Source organism: Gymnodraco acuticeps, unplaced genomic scaffold (genome assembly GCF_902827175.1).
Source record: "Gymnodraco acuticeps unplaced genomic scaffold, fGymAcu1.1, whole genome shotgun sequence".
In the NCBI taxonomy this organism is placed as follows: domain Eukaryota; kingdom Metazoa; phylum Chordata; class Actinopteri; order Perciformes; family Bathydraconidae; genus Gymnodraco; species Gymnodraco acuticeps.
Genome location: NW_022990271.1, coordinates 6,086,621 through 6,098,265, shown reverse-complemented (window position 1 = coordinate 6,098,265; position 11,645 = coordinate 6,086,621). Strand labels below are relative to the sequence as shown.

The following is an 11,645-nucleotide window of genomic DNA, read 5'->3' as shown; positions in this document are numbered from 1 at the left end:
AGAACCGGTTCTTCGGTTTAGCGGAGGCTCTTTTCACACCGCCCAGAGTCCGACTGGTGCTGCGTCATTGCGTCATCGTTTGCGTCATGACGTAACCGTTTGGGTGCCTGCTTCATAAAGCCAAACCGCGCGGAAACCCCTCACAGCTGACACCGACAACAACAACAATGGCCGATTGTGCTCCAGCTTCCTCTGTACCTCTTCGGAAGACCAGATTCCCAGTAGGTAGCTGGTCTCTTCAGTGGACCACTGCTGCTTGTTAAATTTCTCCATCGTTGTGTACAAACTGGATACAACGCCGGCTTTTTGTTGTTGTTCAGGAGTTGATCCCGCCCCGCACGTAAGCGGTGCTTTTGCTCTGGCCGGACAATTTTTTGGTGCTTGAAACAAACCGGATTCCGGAGCTAAGAGGCTGCTCCGCTGCGGTGTGAAGAGGAAAACCCGGTGCTTTTCAAGCTCCGAACTGGCCCTGAAACACCGTTGGTGTGAATGAGGTAAAAGAGACACGTAACTGGATGACTCAGTCCTGATCCACGTTTTCATGTCCTCTGTGTTTTTGGTATTTTCACCAAGCCAGTTGGAAATCAATACACACACCGAGGTCGCCTCCTCCACACTAATTACAGCTCACTGCTCAAAGAATTCACTATTACACTGACGACACTCCGGTCCTCTGATGAAAGAGGGAGGGGGAGGAAAATCATTATTCCCCAAGTTCGTTTCAATATCCCACCTTAAACTAGACACTAGCAAAGGTCAGCTCAATTCATGTGCATTAATTGGAAGATAGAAATGTCCTACTTTCGTCCAAACCACAGCACTGAGACTGCTCTTGTAAAGGTCTTTAATGACATCCACTTAAACACAGACAGTGGCAGAACTTCAGTGTTAGTATTATTAGATCTCAGTGCTGCGTTTGACACTGTTGACCACAACATATTACTAGACCGACTGGAAAACCGGGTGGGATTTTCGGAAACAGTTCTAAATTGGTTTGAATCCTACTTAAAGGACAGAAACAACTTTGTTTCTATAGGTAAATACACATCTGAGTTGACAAATATGACATGTGGGGTACCTCAAGGCTCCATCTTGGGGCCTCTTCTCTTTAACATCTACATGCTACCACTGGCTCAGATAATGAAAAACAACAAAATAAGTTACCATAGCTATGCAGATGACACACAAATGTACGTAACAATTTCACCAGGAGACTATGCTCCAATTCAAACACTGAGTAAGTGCATTGAACAAATCAATGACTGGATGTGTCAGAACTTTCTCCAATTAAACAAAGATAAAACTGAGGTAATGGTTTTTGGAGCCAAGTCAGAACGTATAAAAGTTAGCGCTGAGCTTCAGTATGCAATGTTCAAAACAACAGATAAAGCCAGAAATCTAGGTGTAGTCATGGACTCTGACCTGAGTTTCAACAGTCACATTAAAACAGTTACTAAATCAGCCTACTATCACCTAAAGAATATATCTAGGATTAAAAGACTAATGTCACAGCAGGATTTGGAAAAACTTGTCCATGCTTTTATCTTCAGTAGACTCGACTACTGTAATGGTGTCTTCACAGGTCTCACTAAAAAATCTATTAGGAAGCTGCAGCTGATTCAGAACGCCGCTGCTCGAGTCCTCACTAACACTAAGAAAGTGGATCACATCACTCCTGTTCTGAAGTCTTTACACTGGCTTCCTGTGTGTCAAAGAATAGATTTCAAAAATACTGCTGCTGGTTTATAAAGCACTGAATGGTTTAGGCCCAAAATACATTTCTGACCTCCTGCTAAATTATGAACCATCCAGATCTCTCAGGTCTTCAGGGACTGGTCAGCTTTCTGTCCCCAGAGTCAGAACTAAACATGGTAAAGCAGCGTTCAGTTATTATGCTCCAAATATCTGGAACAAACTCCCAGAAACCTGCAGGTCCGCTGCAACTCTGACTACTTTTAAATCCAGGCTGAAGACTTTTCTTTTTGTCGCTGCTTTTAATTGAACTATTCATATCTTAGACTGCACTGTAACTTTTATCCATGTATTTTTTCTTTTAATGTTTATTTTATTAGCTTTTCTTTTTAATGTTAAATGCCATTTTCTTAATGTCTTTCATTTTTTGTAAAGCACTTTGAATTGCCTTGTGTTGAAAAGTGCTATATAAATAAACTTGCCTTGCCTTGCCTTACAGCTTTGCAGAGTCAAATTATAGTGCTAGCAGCCTCTTGAACAAAGTGAATGTCTCTTACTACATAGGAAAGTTAACTTCAAAACTGCTTCAACAAGTATATGTTGAGAAAGTGCAAGTTGTAGGTGAAAAATACCCTCCTGCTATATTAAGTTCTAGGATGTCAACTGGTAAAGCTAAACACTGACTTTTGGATTTGATTTTGTAGGAATGGGGCTTCGCGTGTCCACCCATATATGCAAAAAGGAAAATTCCCATATGAAAACTAAACCCTTTTCAAAAGACCACAAATCTAGATCTATCTACTGTTCTAGTAAGTGGTGAAAAATAGCCTGCATCTCTGATTAATGATTGTCTTACATCGCGGAAATTTAGAGAAATGTTGCTGCTGCTTAGTGCAGTGATGAAGGACCGGGTGTACAGGAGCTCTGACAATGCTGGAAACGCGTGGCAGAGGGCCTGGGGACTGCACCCTGAAAGATAAGTAGGACCGTCCTCTGTCAACGAAGCGACTATAAATAATTGGTTATTTTTATAGTGATTTGTTGCTGCTGTTGAGCTCAGGCTCAGGGTGGATAGACATGGGCTTAAGCACTGCAGCACGGAGAGTATCGTAAAGCCACGCACTGAATACAAGACGAGTTTAAAGCCATGTCCCTTCCCGAATGTATTTACACACAACATTAAGCACATGGGAAGAGGAATGTCATGTCTCCATTGACAAGGGTTACTCACCTTTTTTTTGGTTCAAAATCATATCTTTCTATGCTGGCACAGTCAAAGCTTTTTCCCATTAACCACCTGATTGAAACTAGCTCTAGAGGTTGAAACTCCCACTAAAACTAGAATGTCATTTAAAGAAGAGCAAGAGAAGAGAGACCGTGCAGTAGAGAGAGACCATTACATTGAAGTACATTGTATTTTTTGGGAAGAATGGAGAAATTAAAATGAATGTATTAATTATTTATGTATTTGGAAGACACTTACAAATTGGTTATTACGACAAAAACTGAAAAGATAGGGACTAATCATCTCGTAGCCATGTAGTAACGGGACAGTGAACTCGGACATGAGACCATCTTAAACCTGATCTAAACTAAGCCTGTCTGTAAACCGGTGCGGGCTCTAAACCAGGGAGTTGAAAGCAGTCTGAACTTGGCTGATTTATACTTTGTGCTGATCATATTATTTGAATCCCTTTTATATTTAATAGAGTTTATGGGGAAAACATGATATACAGATTAAAAGGACAGCAATGAAACCAGACGCTTGTAAAAAAAAGTGGAGTCCGAAAAATTATAATATTTACTCGAAAGCTTGGACAAATATGCGCCTGCCCACATACCTGGTGGATTTGTAACCTGAACGTTTTTGGTACCTTGCCAAGGAAGTTGTTTTTGTTTGGGTTTGTCAGCATGATTACAGACAAACTAAAGGCCTTATTTTAATGAAACTTAGTGGAATTGTGAAGCATAGGTCAAGAAATAAACCATTACATTTTGGAGCATATCCAAATCAATGGGTGGATACACACATTATTATTCACTTATGGAAATGGACTTGGCGGAGGTTTACATTCTTCGAGTGCCCTTCAAGTTTAGCTTGTGATAAAAGCGACGAAAGATATAATAGTTGCTGCCATCAAGACTTAACAGAGTTGTAAAATCCTTAACTGCATAGGAAAGGTTTTGGCATCTGATAAACCTTTGAAAGCATTAATTGTTTCATCCAACTGGATTCCTGGTCCTTGGAAAGCCAACCCCCCACCAACACAGCCCCCTGTGTTTTAATGCAGCGCTGTTATTGGTCTGAATCCCTTGTTAGGCAGAAGAGCCAACAACCTCCTATTTTATCCAACATATAACATTGTAAAATGTTGTTGTATGTGCTATTAAATTGGTTGACAAAAACAATTACATTTAACACTATTATTAATGTCCTCTATAATGTGTTTCCACAAATGAGAAAGTTAATTGCGAGACAAACAAGTAGCATTTAGCTAGTTGCTCATACAATGGCTGCCTTGTCTCTGATGCATTTCGACCCAAATTCATTTACATCTATTGGAGTCTGTTCTCCCCAGAAAAACAACAGCACCGGTTGTTTGTTGAAAGTTTATGATTACTTGTGTTTGGTTTTCCTGACAAGCAACCTTTTCAGTTGTTGAATGAGCTGTAGCACACAGAGGATGTGTGTGGTGTGTTACACAAACACAGAAACTGTTGGGAAGAGGTCAGTGGATAGTGGAGAACACAACGTGTCGAAATGTAATCATACAGTTACCTACCATCACCCACTTTATTTATATTATTTCATAAAGTCAATCCTTTCCTACCTTAACCACAACCTTTAAGTATGTTTTTTTTAGATTATCTATACAGAGATGAAAGATCAGAAAAAGGCTTTGAACCATACTCATGCATAATCTTTTTTTTATCTTTAAGGTATGAGGACTTGTTTATGAGATATGGATTTATGTAATCCACTTGTTATCAGCTCGACTCAGCAGGTGTTGCAGATATAATCCCTCTGGTAAAAATGTTGTTTTGATCTGGAAAGAAGACTGCACTGACATATAAAATATAAAAGACACAGAAGCAACTGGACAGAAGGTGAAAGACAATCGTGTTGGGGAATAAAAGTCTTCCATGGTTGACAGATTAAGGAAAAAGGCACTGAAAACAAAAGCAGCTTTTCAGTTTACGTGCTCCCAGTGTCCCGCCTCAGGAAATTGAAAAGTGTCTGAAATAACAGGCAGGGGCTTGTTGAGGATTTAGATTGTTCCATGCTGGCATATTCTTTGTGAAAACCTGAGTGATCAAACCCTACACGGCAGAAAAACACATTTAAAAAAAGCTTTGGCGTGAGATTGTTTAATGAAATATATCAAGTACTTTTTTTGCAACCAGATACTCGTATTCAACTTTTGTGACATAACCTCACTCTTGACATAAAATGTGGAGATGTGACTACATCAGGTGATTTTCTCCTCCCTCATTATGAGCAGAAATAATGTTAGGGAAGCTCGGGCTAGATGATTTCTTCCAATTCCAGAATAAGCATAAAATGAATGACCTGGCATTCACTGAGCTGCCATTTAAAAAGGGAAGTTATAATAAATATTTTTACATTTTAAAACAATCCTGGAATGTGTTTTTTAAACTGTTCTTCAATTTACTTATTTACAGGCATGCCACACTTTCACAGAGTATGTGTGGCTATGTTTTTGTTAACATAAAGATAGGAGGGAAGGGCAGAAACCCTAACCCATGTGTTTTGGCTATGAAACCTGATGTACTTACAGTATATGATTCTTGGTCGAATGCACTTATTGTAAGTCACTTTGGATAAAAGCGTCAGCTAAATGTAATGTAATATAATGCCCCTTTTATCATTATACTGTTGATAAGACCTGTGATCATTAATATATTTGATGGACTAAACAATTAAGCATTTGAGAAATTAAGCACCAGATGAATCAATGATAACAATACTTATAACTTACTTATAACTAACAGTTCTCGTGATGTAACGAATAATATTCATTCATACAAAATAATGTTTAGGGCACTGTCTTTGTGTTTCATACTACTAAAAGCTACATACAGATTGTGTAGAAAGCTGACAATTACAGACGGCTTGCAAATTCAATGAAATTCTGTAAAAGCGTAATGGTCTCTAGCTGACAAGTTCTACATAATACTGCTGACAGTTATACGCTATGCAGCAGCTCCGCGAAAGAACGTCAGCTTTACTGAAAAACAGAATTCCAGAGGTCTTTTGTGCTGCTTCTGCAGATCGGCAAAGGCTTTGGACTTTGATTGTGAGCAGTTGCCTTTGATCTGCGATGGACTATAACGTATGAGAAACCTCTGGGTGCCCTGAATGTAGCTTTTTAAAATGCAGTAAGTGATCCATTGGCTTCATATATGCGTATTAATTCTCCCTGACATAGACAACACTTGCAAATATTTGTATGTTTTTATCCCCCAAAGCCCCAGGTACAAGGCTGGGAAAAAAACTCTAGCAGGCACTAAATACTACGATTGTTTTGCAGTGACGGGAAAAGATGTTTTGAAGAGAGACTTGTGATTTGAAATGTCTACAACAGCATTGTGACCTTGTTAAACGCACTTCAAGTCAAACCAGCTGCTAATCTTTATCCTGGTCTCCAGTGCCGAATGTTCGTCTTTACAGCATGTGGAAGCTGCAGCTGCAGCGAGCGGCGGGGCGCGTGAATGGAGTTGTTTTTTATATCCTGCTGTCCTCTGGCGTGAAAATCATGAGCAGTCATCACAGCAATAAAAGCTGAGTGCTCGTGAGCCACCCTTGGGGAGCTATTGGAGCAGAAGCCAGGTGTATGAGAGAGATGCAGGTGTTGTAGCACTAACTAAACTCCTGACATTTTCACTGCTCCTCTCCACGGGTGAACTAAGGTAGAGGTTTGAGACTGCCTGTAAATTATCCGCTTATGCTGAAGCTGTGAGCCATGTTAGCTCCTGTGGAGATGGGATTCTGTTTGTGTGTGTGTTTCTGTTGTGGTTGTGAGCCTGAGTATGATACCGTTCAGCTCTTCAGGGTGAATTCAAAGCAACAACTGACAGGAGGAAAAACAGCTTTCATCTTTATGCCACAGCCATTTATGCACGTAGAGTTGCTATAATTTTTGCGAACGTTCATAATTAGGACTGAATTATTTATTGTCCTTTAAAATAATCAGATTGTGATGAAGTATATCGTGATACACAATTGTGTCGTGTTTTGCATCGTCTAAAGCAGGGGTGGGGAACCTTTTTCCTCTCAAGGGCCATTTCAATGTTTTCAACATCCTCCGAGAGCCATACAAATTATTGACCTCTGCTTAAAAATACTAAAATCACAGCCCACTCATTTCACCTTTCTTTCATGCTGTGCAAAGAAAAAGCAACCTCTTAATCCAGATATTTTACCATGACTCATGCATGCATGCACGTGCTCGGTTGTGGCATGACCACCCAAACAGAAAGATATGGACACAAGATGTGTGCAAATGTATTTAGACTCCTATCCATGTGAACATGATTTTAGTGGGGGGGGGGGGACCTCACCTAACCCCTAAAGATTTTTTAAATGTTGAAGTTAAAAGCATCAATCTGGTGCACTTTGAGAGCAACATTAGGAGATCTATGGATACATCTCTCAACACCCAGATGAAACAGAACTGTAAGCAGATTTTCTTTTTCTTTATGGATATTTTACAAATCACTCCCCTTTCAAACTGTATTCTTGTTTATTAATAACAACTTTTTTTTACTGTAATATAGTATTTATACCTGTTTACTTTATTCTCTTATTTTTTTATAACTATAATGATCATATAAAGATGTGCCTTTACCTCACTGGTTGTAGAAAAAGCTTCTTATATTCGTTAGCATAGCTAGCTAACCAGATGCTAATAACAACAAAGTTATTGACTGTATGATCAGTATGACAGATCGCCACTGGGCTTACAACTAAGACACAGCCACGCAAAAAACTGCAGCATGTGTACGGCTCCTTATGGGTACTGCGGAGCGGCGTTCTGGTGCTCTCAGTTAGAACTACACCCCTGTCAGACGAGACATATACCACGTGATGACACGTTAGGCTTGTGTTGTGTTCAAGGACCCTGACCTTGGCCAGGAAAAACAGGCACTCACTTGTTTATTTATTTTGCGGCCTAGATTTCTTTAATTTTTTTCTTTTTTGTGTGTGTTTATAAATTACCTCGAGGGCCACACCAAATGGTCTCGCGGGCCGTATCCGGCCCGGGGGCCGGAGGTTCCCCACCCCTGGTCTAAAGATTGCAATTTTGCTTTAATCTACCAGTCACTTCAATGCAAATCACAAACTTGAATATAGTATTATCAACAGTGAGATCAATTGATTAATATATTTGTGTGCAGGCATGTGAACACAGCTTGTATGGTTGGTTGGAAATACTATTTTTCTATATGAATTAACTTAAAGAGCCTGTGACACGAGTTTCCCCCATCATCCAAACCCATCAATTTGAGTAAATATTGTCCCCTTGAAAATCGTTACTGAACTGATTTTGGATATTTGTACTTTGATAACCATTAATCTGCCCTTCAATGTTGACCATATTCTGGATCTTCTCGGGGATTCTTCAAGTCCCGCCAAATTATGTGTGACGTCATTGCGGGCACAGCGCTCCAGCTGCACCGTTCAGGATCCCAGCATCTGCATGTAAACGCACGATGGCGCACACAGCAGCAAGCTCAGACAGCGATGACAGTTTAATTTTGAACGTGTCTGAGAGCTCATATGAGGCTGAAGGATCGGTTTATGTTTTATCTGTTAGAAGATTAGGAATTAGGTGCGTGAATATGGGCGATAATACGGTCATGTAGCCAGTGGCGGACTGGGACTAAAAATCAGCCCGGGACTCTCGACCGGCCCACTTCGGTACCGCTAGTAAATTGTCAACGGGGGGAGTGCTAGTGACTTATCCGACCGGCCCACTTCGGTACCGGCCCATCGGGATTCGTCCCGATGGCCAGTCCGCCACTGCACCCAGCCCACGTAAACTGTCAACGGGGGGAGCCTCGCTGTGGGGAAACGGTGGACCTGGTGTCCCGATCGGAGTGGGAATAATAATAATAATCCGTGCATTTTATCCATTAATTTCCCCAACATTGTGGTAAAAAAAACACACGTTTAATCCATGTTGGTGTACTACAACTACAAAAAGCATCGGTTTGTTTTCTCATCAGGAAATGCAGACTGGCTCAAACAAACGATTTTTAAATCATCATCCTCACGATCATTTAATGTATCATATGTTCGCCGAATTGACATGAAAGCACTAATAAATGTAGTTTAATCCACTTGAGTTTACAACTACAAAAATAATCGATTTGTTTTTATATCACATCCTACGGGAGGAAATTCAGCAGCTCTCACTACCGATTTTTAATCCTAATTTAATCATCATCTTCACCACGATCATTTATGTTTATGTTCGCCGAATTGACATGAAAGCACTGACAAATATGAATATACTGTAGTCAACTTCATTACAACGTTATTAACGTGCCTAAACTCAGTAATTCACAATTTCTACGCATGACAACACACGTTGTCCGTGTTTGGCTCTCTCGCCGCACAGTGAAGCGTTCCCGCATTGACGTCACTTCCGGCTTCCCCCAAAACTTCAAAATGAGTCGAAGGAATTTCCCCGCGATGTTCGAAATTATTGATAATTATCGGAACGGTATCGCACCTTCTTTTTTAAACTGACGGTTCGAGATGACTAGTAGCCCAATATTTCATTGCACAACAGTTGTTGGGAGGCTGTCACAGGCTCTTTAAGACTGTTTTTATTTCGATGTATTTATTTGAGACTCGTTTTTAAAATAGTGTTGCTAAAATGATCCTAAAAGTCTCCAAAACGAATGACACCAATATTGCAACTATCACTTGTTATCTTCTCAATTATTCGATGACTTATTTTGGCTAGAAAGTGCCAGAAAATAGAGAACAATTGCTTTTCCTTAAAGATCAATGTGACGCCTTCACATGACTTGTTGCAGACCAATTCCAAACCTAAACATTTTCAGTTTACAATAACATTGCGGAATAAGAGTAGTCATTTCTCACTTTACATTTTATTTTTAAAAAAAAAGGGACTTTAACCAACATTTAACTTTAACTAACCAACATTTTAGTTTTGAGTGACAAAGGCAAATGTTCACAATGCAGTGATTTTGAGCTTGGTCTATCTTTAACATGAATCGGTTATGTCCACCTGCCTTCCTCTGTCACCTTAAGGGCAGGCAGATGCTCAGATTACGAAACCAACACAACAGAACAGGAAGTACAGTTGCATCACTGCTCGATAATAGGGCTTTGTTTAGAGGCAGACGAGAAGTGAGTAAACTGCTTTGAAGTTAATGCGCCTGTGCGTTTTATCTCTAGTAGGAGGATTAAACAGGTCATTACCAGAGAGCTTATAACTGAGGCCTACTGAGGGATTAAGCAAACTCCTAATCAAATGGAGAGGAGACAAGAGAGAAATATATAAACAAGACCTTTCTGAATCGTTTTAGAGGCAGCCGTGCCAGCTGCTTGTCCTACAAAAACCAGGAAACTAATGTGGATCTAAGAATCAGGAATTGGCAAAGGATGGTAAAAAGCTTAGAAATCCTGCTTTAGTAGAAGTTAGTGGCACATGGTATAAAAGTGCTGCAACTAGAATACAGACAGAATAATCTCCAGCAGGGAGGAAATGACACCGTACAACAGTTCATTTGAGGTTTAATTATCCCTCCATTATAATTACTGTGTTTATGCACTAAATCTTTTTTTCTGTAGTGAGAATCAGATCACTCAATATTATGTGAAATGGATTTAATGAGCTGATGTAAGCAAATAACTGACCCAATCATTTTAAAGAGGGATGTTCGTAATCCATGTTGCATTTATGTACATTTTTAAAGCATGACTGTTAAACAGATTGTAAAATAAATTGTGCCATATGTAAGTAATGAGTATATGGTACCAAGAAAGTTGAACACTATGTCACACTCTGGCTGTTTGATGATTTCAGATGATTAAAAACACGCTGACCCCGTGACACAGCTGTTTAAAATATCAGCCACGATATAGTGGTGTGTTATTATCCAGATAATATAACAGTGCTGTATGGGGGTGTGTGCCTCTTCATGCACACACACATTTACCCGTGTTGTACAAGATAATGAACCCCATTAGTTCAAAGAGGTCCATCTCTCCTCGTTCTACCAAAGATGATTCAGTGATGACGAGAGGAGGAATGCAGGGCTTTGGGGGACTTGTAACATCAATGCTTATCATTTCATCATGCAAGCTAGACTGGGCCATTTTTCACAGTAGACATTAGAGCATGCAGAAAATCTAAGATTTAACAGACAAATTGGCATGCAGAAGAGGTTGTGCTGTTGATACACCTTGTTATTTATTCTGAAATGAGATTTCCACTGACCTCTAATCCATTCACAAAGAAACGGTCAACTGGCTTGACATTCTGTCGTCATTCACCTCCGAGTCTTTCCACAGCTCGTACTTTCTGCTAGCCGTTTGCTCAGCACCTAAACAGGACAGAGGAGAAAGAGTAATTCAATTATCGTGGCTTAAAGGTTTATAAAAAAGGTAGAACACAAATCTGTTGTTTGCATGGACAACAGACAATCTTAGTGTAGGCATGTGATTTAAAAGATACTGCATATTTGCCTTAATATAAACCTAAACATTTCTAGATATTGTCTTTAAAATTTTAGCATCTTTTCCCTTCGTATTCATCTATAAATTATCTCTTAAACTTGTATTGAAGTTGATGAGATTACTCAAGTATTATCATTTGTCATTAAACAAGACTGAAGTTCTGGCTTGCGCCCCTGGACCATTGATTCCCTTTTTAGCGTTTTTTCCTAAATGT

The 11,645-nt window shown here is 39.8% G+C and overlaps 1 protein-coding gene across 2 annotated transcripts in view; it reads right to left on the bottom strand.

The window, feature by feature from the left end:
- glceb (glucuronic acid epimerase b) overlaps positions 1–11,645 on the bottom strand; it is a 64,971-nt gene that overhangs the window by 16,889 nt on the left and 36,437 nt on the right. For both annotated transcript variants that reach the window (XM_034221183.1, XM_034221184.1), the window contains exon 2: positions 11,193–11,298. The gene's annotated coding sequence lies outside the window, so the exon portion shown is untranslated. The remainder of the gene's footprint in view (positions 1–11,192; positions 11,299–11,645) is intronic.